Genomic DNA, 15805 nt, shown 5'->3' with positions numbered 1-15805 from the left:
TATAACTTTGGTTTGTAGTCTCACTGAGGTCCAGCTCTCCACCAAGGGCACTGCAGAGGGACACAGCACGCCTCACCGCCCCCCTCTCACCTCCCACAGGGACCAGGTACAGGAGCTGCAGGAGGAGGGCTTTGCTGGAGCTGAGGGGAGACAGAGGAGGGAGCATACATTGTACAATGAGAAATCCTCCTCCCTCCTCCTCATCAGAGATCAGTGTGTCTGTCCTTACCCCAGACGGACTGTGTCTAAGTGGGATGAGCTCTGTGCTGTGTCCCTCTGCTCCTATGCTGACAGGTCCACAAAGGAGGAGCAGGAAAAATCCAGCCTGTGCTGCAGAGCCCTGAGCTGCTCTGCTGCTGCCCCCTGCTGGATGTGTGAGGCAGTGCAGCAGTGGAGGAACCTCAGCAGCAGCCTCCTGTCAACACTGCAGCAAGGGATACAGGGTCAGCTGTACCTGGTGGAAGACCTCGTTGATGAAGATGATGTTGTCCCGCGAGCCGGACAGCGTGCTGCTGTTGGAGTGGCTCTTCTCTGGCTCGGCAGGCCCGTTGGGCTCCCCCTCCTCTCCAGTCCTTCTCCTTCCCCTGGAGAATTGCACAACTTTTTTTATAGATTGGTGTTACAAATTCTTTAGCTGAGTAGTTTTACTGAGTTAATACCTATGTCTGATCTAAATTTCATGTGAATGGCTGCAATGGAAATATGTTGAATTAAACATTTGTTGATGTGTTGAATACTTATTTTCCCGCACTGTATATACACACTCACTGAGCACGTTATTAGGAACACTATACTATACTCGGTAGGGCCTCCCTTTGCTCTGAAAACAGCCTCAATTCTTTGTGGCATTGATTCCACAAGATGTTTATAACATTTCTTTGACATTCTGGTCCATGATGACATGATTGCATCACGCGATTGCTGTAGATTTTTCAGGTGCACTTTCAAGCTGTGAATCTCCCGTTCTACCACATCCCAAAGGTGTTCTATTTGATTCAGATCTGGTGGCTGGGAAGGCCACTGAAGAACACAGAACTCATTGTTATGTTTCTGAAACCAGTTTGAGATGACTTTTGCTTTGCGACATGGTGCATTATCATGCTGGAAGTAGCCATTAGAAGATGGGTAAATTGTGGCCATGAAGGCATGCACATGGTCAGCAACAATACTCAAATAGGCTGCGGCATTCAAGCAATTTGATTGATTGGTATTAACAGGCCCAGAGTGCCAAATAAACATTCCCCACACCATTACACCACCTCCACCATGAGAATGTGTACAGGTGTTCCTAATAAAGTGTTTGTTGAGTGTATATAATATAAATATATATATATATTTGTATTTATTATACTACAGCATGTATTATACTTCATCACTTTCATATTTATTTGTGTCTCTGTGTGTGGTTTACATATGTATGTATATATAGTGTGTGATTTTCTCGAATTGTAGGACATCAGCACTTATTACCGTCTACCTTTTTCTAAAATGTTTGTTAATATATCACAACACTTACGCATGGCCACTTTATTATGGGGGTTTTACGTCCTGTTATCTCTAATTGTCTTATCACTATGCGTATTACTAATTTATTACATGTCCCCAGCATTTTCTTTTTATCTTAAAATTGTTATTATCTATTTATATAGGCAGGCCTATATTTGCACTTTCGCCCACGTAGCACTTAATCTCCTAAAGACCATTTGGGAAGACGTGATATCTGCACCCTAAGATCTAAGTGTCATTTCGATGAGGTCTGTAGCTGAGGCCATAAAGCACAGCAAACAAATAATCATGTGTTTAAATATCCTTGTCGTTTTGAAAAATGACCATTGTCACCTGCACAGGAATGCCATGCGGCCAACATTGAAGAAATGTGCTTCTCGAATCTATCATTAACGACTGTTTCCACACGCTTTTTTCATTGCATTGCCATATTATCAGTTGGTCATTGATGCCTCACGAATAACGACAATGCGTCGAAAATTAAAGAAATGTAAACATGAATTATGTTATTACTGTCGAAGCATCGAAAAGCTGTATGCGTAAAGGCGTCTCACAGTGGCTTGCCTGAAAAAAAAACAAAGGAATTTGTAGCGCCCCTTTGCTGGTCTGGGCAATTAATAGGGGTGGCTAACCTGAATTCTTTAAATAAAATGTTATCTCTAACTATTATTGTATTTTTACTTTGTCTGTTCACATTAACACAGTCCCACCAATTACATGTCTTTTGTTATTTTATTCAAATCAGTCTTCTTTCACTGATATTAAATCCCCAAAATAGATTGCATGAAATGAAATACAATAACTCTTAACGTGCACACACAAATATCCAAATGTAAATGGTAAACACTGTAAACCTCAATGAAAAGAAATAAAACCTATTGTAGTATATTTTGCTCTGACCAGAAGAAGGGCCTAGTGGGTTAGGCCCTTGGAATGTTGCAGCATGCAGTTGACCTCTGTAGGTTGGGGGGATGGCAAAGAAGAGATAGTGGTGGGGGTAGCCTTAATTAGTTAAAGCTGTGAACCACACCAAAAGGCACACCCTTATTTGGTGAAAACTGTAAACATCACCATCGTATAGGTTGAAAATGTTTAGGGTAACATGGACCTGGGAACTCCATGCCCAAATCTGGAAGACAAAGCAGGCTGTTTTGTATAAAAGACTGAACGGCTGGACTAGATAAGGAGGGGACATTATTGACTGGACAGGAGCCCCCACATCTGGCCGTGGTATGTAATGATGAAGTTACGATTAATTAAAGACGATTAAACTGACTCATCCGGACCTCTGCAGCTTCCTTTCTTCATCTAAGTATATTTACTACAAATTGGCGTCACGAACAGGATTTGGCCAACCGATAGCCGTGCAGAAGAACAGACCGTTAGCTGGGTGCGTGCCTAAAAAGTAAGTACAGGCTATTATGTCAAGTTGACTGTGGGCTATCGACCAAAATTTAAAAAGAACCAAGTAGATGAATTGAAGGTGGTTGCATGTCTGCTAAATTTAAACAAACAACAAAGTGTCTGTGAAATGTTATGTTGACCTAACTGTTGAAGATACGATCCTTCAATGTAACCCTAAAAAACTCGGTAATTAGTTTGAATTATTTGGAGTTACGTCACTTAACATTACGGAACTGGTCTGATCAATTGGTTGTCGTGAACTGGTCTGATCAGCTGGTTGTCGTGCACTTAAATTTAGGAAGACACTAAATGATGTAGAGACTAGATAGATACTGTGGGGGACGCCGTGCAGTGATTTCGTCTAAAAGTCAGGCTACATTGTTTTGGGTTAAAGCCCCTTTCAGGTTTAAGTCCTGATAAATCAACAAAATAGTACATATGCAGGTTAAATTCCTGATAACAAAGGCCTGATAAAATATATGTGTATGCATCCTGGGATAGAGGCGCAAAGCTGCTCTCTCGTTCTAAAAATAGAATAGTTGCCTGCTTGAAAAGCTACAGATCCCTGACAGGGGCGGGTCCCCTGTTCTGGGCTATTTGAGCTAATTTCTTCCAGAGAACGTGTTCTTAAATTTGAGAGAGAGAAATTTGAATTGAACAATATGATTGGGTGTGCACAGTGCAAGCTGTAAATATCTCATCTAAAAGACCTTCCCTCTCTGTTCTTTCTTTCTCTCTCTCTCTCTTTCTCATTGGGGATTTCTATTCCGTGAGTGCGGGGATCTGGCTGTTGCAATTCGACCTCTTGTCTCAGCGGACGGGGAACTTCGAGCGCGCAAACGCACGGGGGCCTTTTGTTCGTCTGACTGATTTGAGGTTGAGCGGCTTCTGATCAGAAAACGAAGCATAAACCATATAGTGCCTCTCTGAGATTCCCTCTTTCTCTCTGTTCTTTCTCTATAGAATATGCATATTGTAAAAAGTGTAAATTTATTGTTCATTGAAAATAAGTGTAAATTCATTGTTCGTTAAAAATAAGTGTAAATTTATTGGTCGGTTGGGTGCGGCCTTAATGCTGTAGAGTATAGCCGATACTATACGCCCTATATGGACATGCTTACGTGGCTCTTGGTGCCAGGCGGTACATGTCAATGAAATATACGATGTGTTTTTATGGGCCTGTTCCCAACGTTTCAAGTGCACGTTGAAATGTTGGAAACTGTTCAAACATTGGGAAAAAGTAACGTTCCATTCTATGAAGTTTATTTTTCATATCTCTGATCTTATTTTAGTTTAGTATCTTCTGTATGTTTTGTGTTGAATGATTAATTATATTAAGAGAACTAATCAAATTAATGCTTTGTTTCGAGCAAAACAGGAGAGGGACAGAGGTCCTGAGAGAGAGAGCGCCAGATAGCAGTAAAAAGACCAATTTGTGAGAGACATCAGAACAGCTCGTCTCATATAGCCTACGTCAAAGTAAGACTGCTATTATTTGGTTGATGTTTGAAGTTCGCTATATAGACTTGTTGATTGACCATTTGATTGTCTGATTAATTGATCGATTGATTCTTGGTTAGTTGGTTAGGTGATTAGTTGGTTAATTTGGTGATCTGTTAAAAGGTTAATTGATTGATAGTTGATTACTGATTTGATTGATTTGATTAATTGATTGTTGATTGATTACTGATTTGATTGATTGATTATTAATTGATTACTGATTTGATTAATTGATTGTTAATTGATTACTGATTTGATTAATTGATTATTAATTGATTACTGATTTGATTAATTGATTATTAATTGATTACTGATTTGATTAATTGATTATTAATTGATTACTGATTTGATTAATTTGATTATTGATTGGTTGATTGATTGCTGATTTGATTAATTGGTTGATTGATTGATGATTTAATTGGATGATTGATTTGATTGAGTGGTCGATTTGGTAATAGGGTAATTGGTTAGTTGGTCAATCAGTTAATTGATTATATGGTTAAATTGGTTAATTGGCTGCTCCATTGGAGATAACTGAACATTGTTAATTGTGACCAAGGATTAATTAATTGAATTGAATTAGTGATTGATTATTTGTGATTGATTTGTAATGAATCAATGAATAAATTTATTAATTGTAAAAATAATATAATTAACCATTGAGTAATTGTTTGGCTAGTTGTTTAATTAAGATAAGGCGATCCTCTCGTCCTCTCTCTCTCTCTCTTATTGATCAGTCACTTCCATTAACAGATAATGGTAGTGAATTATAGTGCATAGAATAATCATGCTGACATTGATGGAACATGTATAATACAGGCAATCTAATCTGTTTCTAATTTTTGCATGCTCCGACTTGAACAATACTATGTGTGCATCACTTGTGAAATGATATAAAGCTTTTGCATGACTGCGATATAATCATATCACAATTTAAACTGAATATTCTAATTGTAGCGTGGTTGGTGGTTTGTTTAGTATTTACAGGAGGATTGATTTGGCTAGCATTAACAGGACAAACATCCTTGTAAGGGACGTCTGAGTCTGAAAGGTGTATGATTGTGGGGTGTGGAACTGACTTGCTGACAGGCATAGCAACAAAGGCATCTCGGTGTCTTTGCTGAACCTTTTTTATTTTAATTTGTTATTTTTGGCACGGAGGTGGTTAGAGCAGTTGTCTCGGGCGCACCTTCACAAACCTGAGTTACTTGGGTCAGTGGAGTCCCCTCAAGGGAGTACTTAATTGTCCCGCCGCCAAAATGCTGAAGACTAGGGTTGAGATTAGAAAGTAAGCTTCTGGATAGGAAGATAGCCAGAGCAAGAACGTTTCACACTGGTATGGTGACTGAATGTGTCGATTAAAGACATTAATATAGAATCAACAAAATAAGTAACCAACCATTCAGCCAAGAAGTTGAACTGTAAACAAAGGAAGTGCCTACTGGAAAAGTGTCTTCAGCTAAGTCAACGGTTGAAGGAACAACAATTATGGGTGCGGCTTCAGCTAAGACGTCTACTCCAGTGCAAAAGGTTGAAAAGAGCAACCCATTGGTAAAAGGAATAAGAGATAAAGCAGTGGATAAGAGCCTGGAAGAGGAAACCAGGAGATTAGTGAAGGAGACGAATACTCCTTTCTCACACAAAACCCCAACTGTGGCTCCACCACCATATGAGGAAAGGGATACGCCCACCAGCAGCTATCCACAACTACCAATCCTCAACCCAGAAGGAAGATACCTCATGGAAGATGAAGATAAACAAATACTCGAGACAGGAGAAACTAAAATCACGATTGTCATAAAAACACAGGCTGCGGTTCTGCAAAACCTGCCTCAACCACAGACACAACCTCAATTGACACCAGTAATACAGGCTGCTCCTCAGCCTCCATACCCACAACCTCAGAAATGGAAAAAGGGGGGTCAAGGATATACTAGGCAAGGAGGTTATAATCCAGGACCCCAGCGAGGCGCAACACTGTGTTACTATTGTGGAAAGAATGGACATATGATCCGGGAATGTTACAAAAGAGCCCGCGAATGCGGCGGAGAAGCCTACAAGGGACGTTATCCAACTCCAACGAATACATCCCAGGGACGAATGCAATGGCCACAGCAACAACAATCACAGGGACCGGTGAACCCGAACAGGGGCCCGGAACGGGGGTTTTAGGGGTGCCCAGAGAATCTGAAAGGGGGGTGTCAGCTGGTAGTGTCTAAGCAGACAAAGAAGGATCCAAAAAATAAAGTTATAACTACAGAGAAGTCTGCAACCGAGAAAGGAAGAGACTGAATGTACCAAAACCAGCAACATTTCATTCCTTCATCTCTCCCCTAGCTCTCATGCACATAGACACAACCATACATCACATCAACTAATCACCTTGTGATTTCAACTGTAGATTGAGTTCTCAGCTGTAACAGGCAAACCAGCCAAAGAAAAAACCATATAGTTAGATAGAAACAAAACTTTTTACACAGATTTTATACTAAGCATATTTTGAAGACATAGAGACGCTATACACTCCAATAAAGTTAAGACGACACCTATCATGACCTCCATCACCCAGTCGTCTGACCCTGAGATCCCAGACAACCACAAAGAGAGCTAGCTAGCATTAGCTAGTGGTGACACCAACGGGATTGCGAGGGAGAAACATATTGGCAGCGTTTCGTACAAAGACAACAATACTCTCTCTTAAGCTCAACATCTTAAGGACTCCTGTCACAGATATGGCTGCAATAATAAAGGAAATTGTCAGCCGAAACAAAAGGAGATACCAGGAAGATGGGTTTTAACTTGGACTTGACCTATATTTATCCGAATATAATTGCTATGGGCTTTCCTGCAGAAAGACTTGAGAGTGTCTACAGAAACAACATAGACGATGTAGTACGGTTTCTGGACTCAAAACACAAAAATCATTATAAGATATATAATCTTTGCACTGAGCGACATTACGACACCGCAAAGTTTAACTGCAGAGTTGCACAGTACCCCTTTGAAGACCACAACCATCATGTGGCGGCCATCCACTGCAAGGCAGGGAAGGGCCTCACCGGCGTCATGATCTGCACTTATCTCCTCCACCGAGGGAAGTTCCTGGAGGCATAGGAAGCACTCGACTTCTACGGGGAAGTGCGGACAAGAGACAAGAAGGGAGTCACAATCCCAAGCCAGCGACGCTATGTCTACTACTACAGCTACTTTCTGAAGAACCAGCTAGAATACAAGCCCATCGCTCTGCTCTTCCACAAAATGGTGTTTGAGACGCTCCCCATGCTTAGTGGAGGCACCTGCAGGGACAGTACTGTTAAGAACAGGAGTGACCCGATTCCTCAGAGTTTCAAGAAAGGGAATTGGTATTGGAATCCGCAGTTTGTGGTTTATCAACTAAAAATCAAGATCCATACGTCCAACACAGTGCACACAAGGCGAGGGGACAAGCATATGTACTTTGAGTTCCCCCAGCCACTGCCTGTCTGTGGAGACATCAATGTGGAGTTCTTCCACAAGCAGAACAAGATGATGAAAAAGGACACAAAGCCTCTCAGAAGAAGTTGCAATATTGCCAGGAACGTGTAGTTTATTTTTGGACAATCCATAGCACACTGGACACTGTTGTGGCGATGAAGTTCCAACTTGGAAAAGGCGACGATTGCTAGCAGCACTGAAATAGTTTACGATAGTTAGCTACAATAGCTCTGACGAATCATTTGAGGAGTAACAAGTGTTGCCATTCAGAACTTTGCAATAGTGAGTGTTTCAAAGTTAAATCTAACTTTTATAAGTAAGCTATATGTTGCTCATCTTGAGACATAGAAGGAGGATACTTTGCGAAACTTAGCTAAACATATTTTGATTCACTTTTAACTGACTCCGCTCAGGAGCACGACTGAGATGTGGTAAGGTAACAGCCCATCACCAATCTACCAGGATGGCAGAACCAAGACTTGAGAATTCCCATCACCTGAAAACTTCAGATACCACATCAGGAGGGAACGGAACAATTTTTGAGCATCCCCCAGCCAACTGGAGCAGACAGACCAGGTGCAGTTCTTTTGGTGACACACGAAGTGGAGTTAAAAGAGACAATTACTCCCAAAGACTTGAACATGTTGCAAGAGGAAGCAAGTGCACTAGATAAGAACTTTTGGCTTGTCAGAGGAGCGAGTCAGCATGCTACAGGCCTCTGGAGGAACCATGAGGGTTTGATAGTAGCACCTCCTAACTAGCTAGGACTGTTGATACATGACGCTCATGGGCTTGCCCATGTAGCGAGGGGGGAAGTGAGAAGGAAAATTACAAAAGAATACGGATTTTGGGCACCATACCTACTAGAACAAATTGACCATGTCATAGGTAGATGCACAATCTGTTTGAAAAACAATATTAGAAGAGGAGTATTAACTCCTCCAGGACATATTCCAACACCAAGTGGGCCAATGAAGGAACTAGTCCTCGACTACGTGGATATGATTCGCCCGGTAGGAGGCAAAAGATATATGTTGGTTGTTGTCGATAGGTTTAGCAGATGGGTAGAAGCATGCCCAACCAAAAGAAAAGATGCCCAGTCAGTTGCTAAATTCTTATGCCGTGAGGTGATACCGCGCTGGGGAATTCCTGATCGAATTTCATCAGACAATGGCAGAGAATTTGTAGATAAGACGGTGAAACTTATCATACAAAAATTAGGGATTAAGCAACGCTTTGGTAGTGTCTATCATCCACAGAGTCAGGGTATCTGTGAGCGAATGAATGGGGTGCTTAAGAACCGTCTTGTTAAAATCTGTCAACACACAGGACTTAACTGGGTTGAGGCATTACCACTTGCGCTAATGGCTTGTCGTTCTAGTGAACTCCGTGAGCTACACATGACGCCACATGAACTTGCCATGGGGAGAGGCATGCCAGCCCCAGGTTTGCGCACCAGTGGAAAAGGCCCAAGTCTATCCCTACTGGAGGATGAGATGAAGGCGTATGTGAAATATATGACAACCCTCCATAAAAGTATATCTGTTTATGTTACTCAGAAACAGGCCCGGGAGGAAAAGGAGAATCGGGAGGAGGAAAAAGACTCCATAAAACCTGGAGACAAGGTGTTCGTAAAGGTCTACCGAAGAAAGTGGCACGACGCCCGCCGAGAAGGACCATATGAAGTTGTCCGCAGTACAGGGACAGCAATCCAAATCAGAGGGTCTCCAACCTGGTACCATCTGCATCACTGCATTAAGGCGCCTTGTGATGAAGAGGACCCAGGAGGAGATCAAGAGGCTCAAGAAGATGAGGATGAAGAAAATGAGATTGGTCAAGGTCTTGACAACGGTGATGATAGGAATACTGATGACCACATACCTTCTACTCCAAACTCCGCAGACCCAGGAGATGAGCAGCAACAAGGATTTAGGACCATTGATTTACGATACGTTCCAGACTCAAGACCAGACCCAAGAGGCCAGGAGATCTCTTCCACAGAAACAAGAGAGCCAGAAAGATGTCCAGATCCAATCCCAACAGGAAGTGCAAGACCTATTAGAACCCGAGTCAAACCAAGTCGACTCGAAGACTATGTTATCTGAGATATCAACCTGGCTTGAACCCCCGACAAATAAACGACAAAAGAGAGAAGGAACTACAGTTAAAGGAAGAGTGGGGAGCCCAATCGTGCTCCCATGTCTATGCTTAAATGGAACTAAGAGAAATCAAGATTTGGCAGTATGGCAAGACCAAGAAGGAAGGAATATAACTCCGCTCGATCCAGACGACCACCAAGATGTAGATGAAATCATGTTCTCCCAGTTGCAAAATAGAACAAAATATTTCAAGGAAAATGAGGAACAAGACTGTTCACTTCTGATACAGGAGGTCAGAGAAGAAGATGAAGGGGTGTACACGTGTATCTATTACGATCCAACATACCTTGGTGTAGGAGGACACATAACTAGTAGGGTGACTCTCACAATAACAGAGGAGGAGATCACTTCAACACCGACTGTCTCTACTACAGCAGAGAAAAAGAACATTGTAGAGCCAGTCTTAAAGGTTGTAACAATAGGAGAAAGTGTATTGTTGCAATGTAAATGCCCGAAATTGAAAAAACCTGATGATGTGATCACGTGGGAAATGAACGAAAGAATCATTCAAAGCCAACCGTCAAGAGCCCCAAAATTAGTGGTACTAGTAGGACAAAATCAAGAAGAAAGAAGAATGGGTCTAGGGCTCGCCTCAAAAAATTGTTCCTTGGCAATACAGCACGTCTTAGGAATTGATGAAGGACTGTATATGTGTATACTGGAGACCAAATCCAGATACGGGAATAGGGAAGTAAAATTATCAGTAATAGGAATGAGGGTGATTATGTCTGAAAAACAAATTCCCTCTATGCCAAACCTTGTTTCTGATGATGCTGGTTCACCTAACCTAAGTACAGAGGCCTCCATCGTAAATTTAACCCTTACTACTGTGAGGAGTGTCACTGCAGCCCCTACCAAATCCAATACCACAGCAGTACTGGAATTCTTCAAATATACAGATATTGAGGAAATAGAGGAATTGGAGACAATAACAAAGGGACCAGAAGTGGAAATCTCGATGGAGCTAACAACTTATAAAACAAGATCAGATGTGACACAAGGACTCACTATTGAGAAAAACCTCCCAATTGAAGAACAGATAACTGGAGAGGATATGGAAAAGAAGAGATCAAGCAGATCAGGACCTGGAGAGGAATTAAATAAGAATAAAATAAGGATAGCACAGAATTCCATTCGAGATCCACTGATGATACAAGCAAGAAGGAACCTCTGGTATCAGTGGATGAAATACACTGGAGAGACTAATAGCAAAAAAGACTGTTATATGTGCTCCAAAGCAAAAGAAAGCTCGTTAATAATCATGAATACCAAATTCAATTGGAAGAACTGTGGGGAGCTAAAAGCAAACTGGCTGAAGAGCATGAAGGGCTCTGATGTTGCAGGAACAAGTTTGGGGATAAAGCCATTTCAAGCAATTGCCTTTGCCCCACTCTGCGAAGCAGAGTGCTTGCAGTTCCTTGGATCCAGAGAATACTATGACAACACTATAAAGAAGGACAGAAGAGTAGAGCACGCGGAGACACTTATGAAGACGGTGGGAGCCAAATGTGATGCTCTAGATGTACGAATAGATAGGAAATTAAAGACAATATCCCCTGGAACGGAGTTAACACTTGTGGGAAAATTTGAATGCTTTGAAAAAGTGGGAACTGTCGAAGTGGGTGTACTAGACAAAGAACTTTGTGAAAGTATATGGGATCTTTCGAACCTATCCATACTAGGAATGAGCACAAATGATGGAGAATGTGTGCCTTCAAAAATAGGAAAGACAGCGAAAATATCAGCAATCCTAAAGAAGGGAAAAAAAGCTGGAATTCCTCCTAGCGTTTGCCCATACCACTATGCCACTCAGGCTGTAGCAGATCAATATTGGCTCTGTGATGGAGAACATCTACTGAACACCCTGCAGATAGGATGGAATGGGAGATGTGCTCGGGTGCAGGCAATCCAGCCTATCATTGTCATCCCAACAAAGGACTTGGAAGTCCAAGAACAATCTAAAGTTATGAGATCTCGGAGGGAATACAAGGAGGACAGACGCTTAGACAGTTTGGGAATTCCTAGAGGTATACCCAGTGAATACAAGGCTATAAATTCCGTAGCAATGGGATTTGCATCTTTCTTTCTTCCTTCAGCTGGAATAAATGTCAATACTGACTGGATAAACTACGTCTACTATAACCAGCAAAGATTCATAAACTACACGCATGATGCTTTAGGGTCTCTAGGAAGGCAGCTTGCAGCAACGAGTGAAATGGCTTGGCAAAACAGACAAGCACTGGATTTTCTATTGGCAGAAAAAGGAGGAGTATGCCACATGTTTGGAGAACAGTGCTGCACGTTCATCCCTAACAACACAGCAGCCGATGGACAATTCTCTATAGCCATGAGGAAGCTTAAACACCTGAGGGAGGAAGTTAAAGAGAATGCTGGATTTGGAAGCAAATGGACCTCCTGGATAGAGAACATGATGGGACAATGGGGAGCCTATTTCGCCAGAATAGGAGCCATCATGCTAGGCTGTGTGATTGTCTTAGCCCTCATACTCTGCTGTTGCATTCCAATCATAAGAGGACTAATAACACGAGGAATTGACAAGGCAATGAATACTCAGGCACTTCAAATGGCAGTTATGAAGGGAAGAAGAGAAGACCGTAAGGATTCAGGAATGCCTGATGACTATTATAGTCCTGAATTATATCCAAAACCTGGGTATCTGGATGACGATGACAGCGAGGAGGAAGATGGAAGGGATTCTGAAGATTAAGTTGAACGATCCGAAGGCAAATCCTCATTTTGGATGAGGTGAAGTTCGAAGTTAGAGGCTTCGTGTTCAGCAAATCTCTGTCTTTCTCTATCTTTCTATTCTCTGTCTGTTACACAAACGAGGCAGTGGTAAAGACTGTCCTCATATGGGGGGTTATGTGCTAGTAACCTCTGACCCCCAGGTAAAGGTAAATCAAGCAACGAAGACCTGAAGAGAAGTATTTTCGTCATTCATTTATTACTCTGAAGTATTTTTATCATTCTTTGTTATTCTTTGAAGTATTGTTATTACTCTTTATTATTCTTTGTTGAACGTATATGGGACCATGTATGTATCATAGAATAGTCTATACTTATGCATGTTTATGTCCGTAGCAATTTATTTTAATCATATAAGCGAGGCTTGACTTAATGTACGCGTCGGCTTTTAGTAGGACATTGAATAGACTGTCTATTGTTTAGAAACTGTTAGTTGATAATTTACACGGCTTAAGTTCACAATAATTTTTGTGGTTTACTTGTTATTTTTATATCCCTTTGAACCATGTTACACACAACTGCATGCAATATGGTTAGAGTACGCGTTGTACAATTTCTCTGTGTTGGGACTTTACTAAGTCCCAAAGGGGGGAATATGTAGTATATTTTGCTCTGACCAGAAGAAGGGCCTAGTGGGTTAGGCCCTTGGAATGTTGCAGCATGCAGTTGACCTCTGTAGGTTGGGGGGATGGCAAAGAAGAGATAGTGGTGGGGGTAGCCTTAATTAGTTAAAGCTGTGAACCACACCAAAAGGCACACCCTTATTTGGTGAAAACTGTAAACATCACCATCGTATAGGTTGAAAATGTTTAGGGTAACATGGACCTGGGAACTCCATGCCCAAATCTGGAAGACAAAGCAGGCTGTTTTGTATAAAAGACTGAACGGCTGGACTAGATAAGGAGGGGACATTATTGACTGGACAGGAGCCCCCACATCTGGCCGTGGTATGTAATGATGAAGTTACGATTAATTAAAGACGATTAAACTGACTCATCCGGACCTCTGCAGCTTCCTTTCTTCATCTAAGTATATTTACTACACTATTCTAAAGCCGGCAATGATAACTATGATAACTATACCAAAGTCCAGTGCGTTGCAGGCCTGGCGCGTGTAGCTTGCGTGCGTTGTAGCTCACCTAAAATGGCGGCTCCTTCACTCTCACGAGCTAGACGACAAAAACCAAACTCCCAGTTCCTTAAGCCGGCAGCCTCGCGAAGCTCCTCTCTCGGCAACCGGGGTAGTTCTCTCAAACGGCAGGAATCTTTGGTGCCACTGTCTCTCCCGGTGGCTATCGACGTTTTGAACTCCCGTGTTGGTCGAACACACAGCCCATAAGCCTCCGAAGAAAAACTAGCTCTCTCACTGTAGGCTAGGCTAAGCCAGGTGGTTGACCGTCGGAACGGTTACTCCTCTGCAGAGAAATTGTTCCAAAACAGGTCATACGCCGAACGTAATAACTTATAAGATGCACGGGTTGTGCACTCGCATTATTACCTTGTTCTAAACACAGAAATAAGTGGGCTACCTATTTCCACAATATTAACCTTACTCAGCACAGCAGCATATTCCATGCGTTCTCTTCGTTCGCCATCCCGAATCTAACTTCTCCTTCTCATCCACCTGACACCTGACCTTCATCTCACTTTTTCATTGGCTCATGAAAATAAACAAAATGCACAAACTTTACATTTGAATCTTTTCTCACAGAAATCAAAAATAAATTCCTTTACAATATTGCCAGCATTGTGAATACAGTATTTAAGAAAACAAAATAAATTTTACATCAGGTAAATAATTCAATACATGAACTTAACCCATGAAACTCTATTCAATATCAAACATAGTAATAGTTTTACCCTTTTTAAGTCCTATGTATTCTATTAATGAACTTATTCTATTTATACTATTTATTAGTTCCTATTTATTAATCAAAGAACTTTTAATAGTTAGGCCTAATTTTCCATAGGGCTACAAATTGGAGACACATGTGCTTACAGGGGCGTCGAACCAGCGGCTCCCCTTGATGGAGCAAAGTTGTTACATTGACAAAGACAAGCTCCGCGCTCATGGGCAATTTATAGGGGGCAACTGTGCTGCGAGTATCTAAGCAGTCGTATTGACTGGATGAAATGCAATGTTTCAAACAGATCTGATGAATTCACCTGCTTTGAAAAAGTGTGCGTCAGGGAGTGCTTTTGACACGAAGCAAAAATCTACAGTCAAGCGTCCTTCAGCAGACAGCCTTGTGTTCTTTAGTCATGAGACTTGTCAAAACGGCAGAAAAAAATGGTCACAAACGAAATATTGTTTCTACACTTAAAATGAACAAAGAAAAAATGAGCTAGCCTGATATAACTCATGTTCATGACGATGCAAATGTAAAGAGATTTCGAACTGTTCTGTTGCACACGTTGTGACTCATTTTATTTTTCTACAAGAATCATTTACCATGACGGGAATCGAACCCGGGCCGCCCTGCGTTAAAAGGCAGATTCCTATCCGCTAGACCAAGACGTGATATGTGCACCCTAAGATATCTAAGTGTCACTTCGATGAGGTCTGTAGCCGAGGCCATAGAGCATACCAAACAAATAATCAGGTGTTTAAATATCCTTGTCGTTTTGAAAAATGACCATTGTCACCTGCACAGGAATGCCATGCGGCCACCATTGAAGAAATGTGCTTCTCAAATCTGTCATTATAGTAAATTTAAAGACAAATACTAGCCTTAGTAATCCCACACCTAGGGGAAAAGGTCACAAGGACACCAGATGGTCCTGGAACATCTCAGAGGGGTGAGATCACTTAGGTGGGGGCTGACTAGGGGGTATGGATGCTTTGAAGTAGAGTGGTATACAGCTGTGTAAACATCATCAGGTGATCTGGGGACAGGATGGATGGGTGATAAACACAGTTGTAAACAGCCAAGACAAAAGGGCTTTAGAAAACAGCCTAGGTCAATTGATCTCTACAGTAGACTGATCGGCGCCAAG

At 41.7% G+C, this 15805-nt stretch overlaps 2 pseudogenes across 2 annotated transcripts in view; both read left to right on the top strand.

Annotated features, from left to right (window-relative positions):
• The window catches only part of LOC310824116 (cytochrome P450 3A27-like), a 59108-nt pseudogene extending 52087 nt beyond the window's left edge, over positions 1-7021 (top strand). The window contains exon 6 of the transcript in view: positions 6980-7021. The product of the transcript in view is annotated as a cytochrome P450 3A27-like (transcript). The remainder of the gene's footprint in view (positions 1-6979) is intronic.
• A 4283-nt stretch (positions 7022-11304) lies between these two features.
• Positions 11305-15805, top strand: part of LOC310824115 (cytochrome P450 3A27-like) — a 148058-nt pseudogene continuing 143557 nt past the window's right edge. The window contains exon 1 of the transcript in view: positions 11305-11565. The product of the transcript in view is annotated as a cytochrome P450 3A27-like (transcript). The remainder of the gene's footprint in view (positions 11566-15805) is intronic.

The sequence above is a fragment of the Argentina silus genome (assembly GCF_951799395.1).
Source record: "Argentina silus genome assembly, chromosome: Y".
NCBI classification, from domain to species: Eukaryota; Metazoa; Chordata; class Actinopteri; order Argentiniformes; family Argentinidae; genus Argentina; species Argentina silus.
Note: the sequence above shows the minus strand (reverse complement) of the source record. Positions and strands in the feature narration are given on the sequence as shown.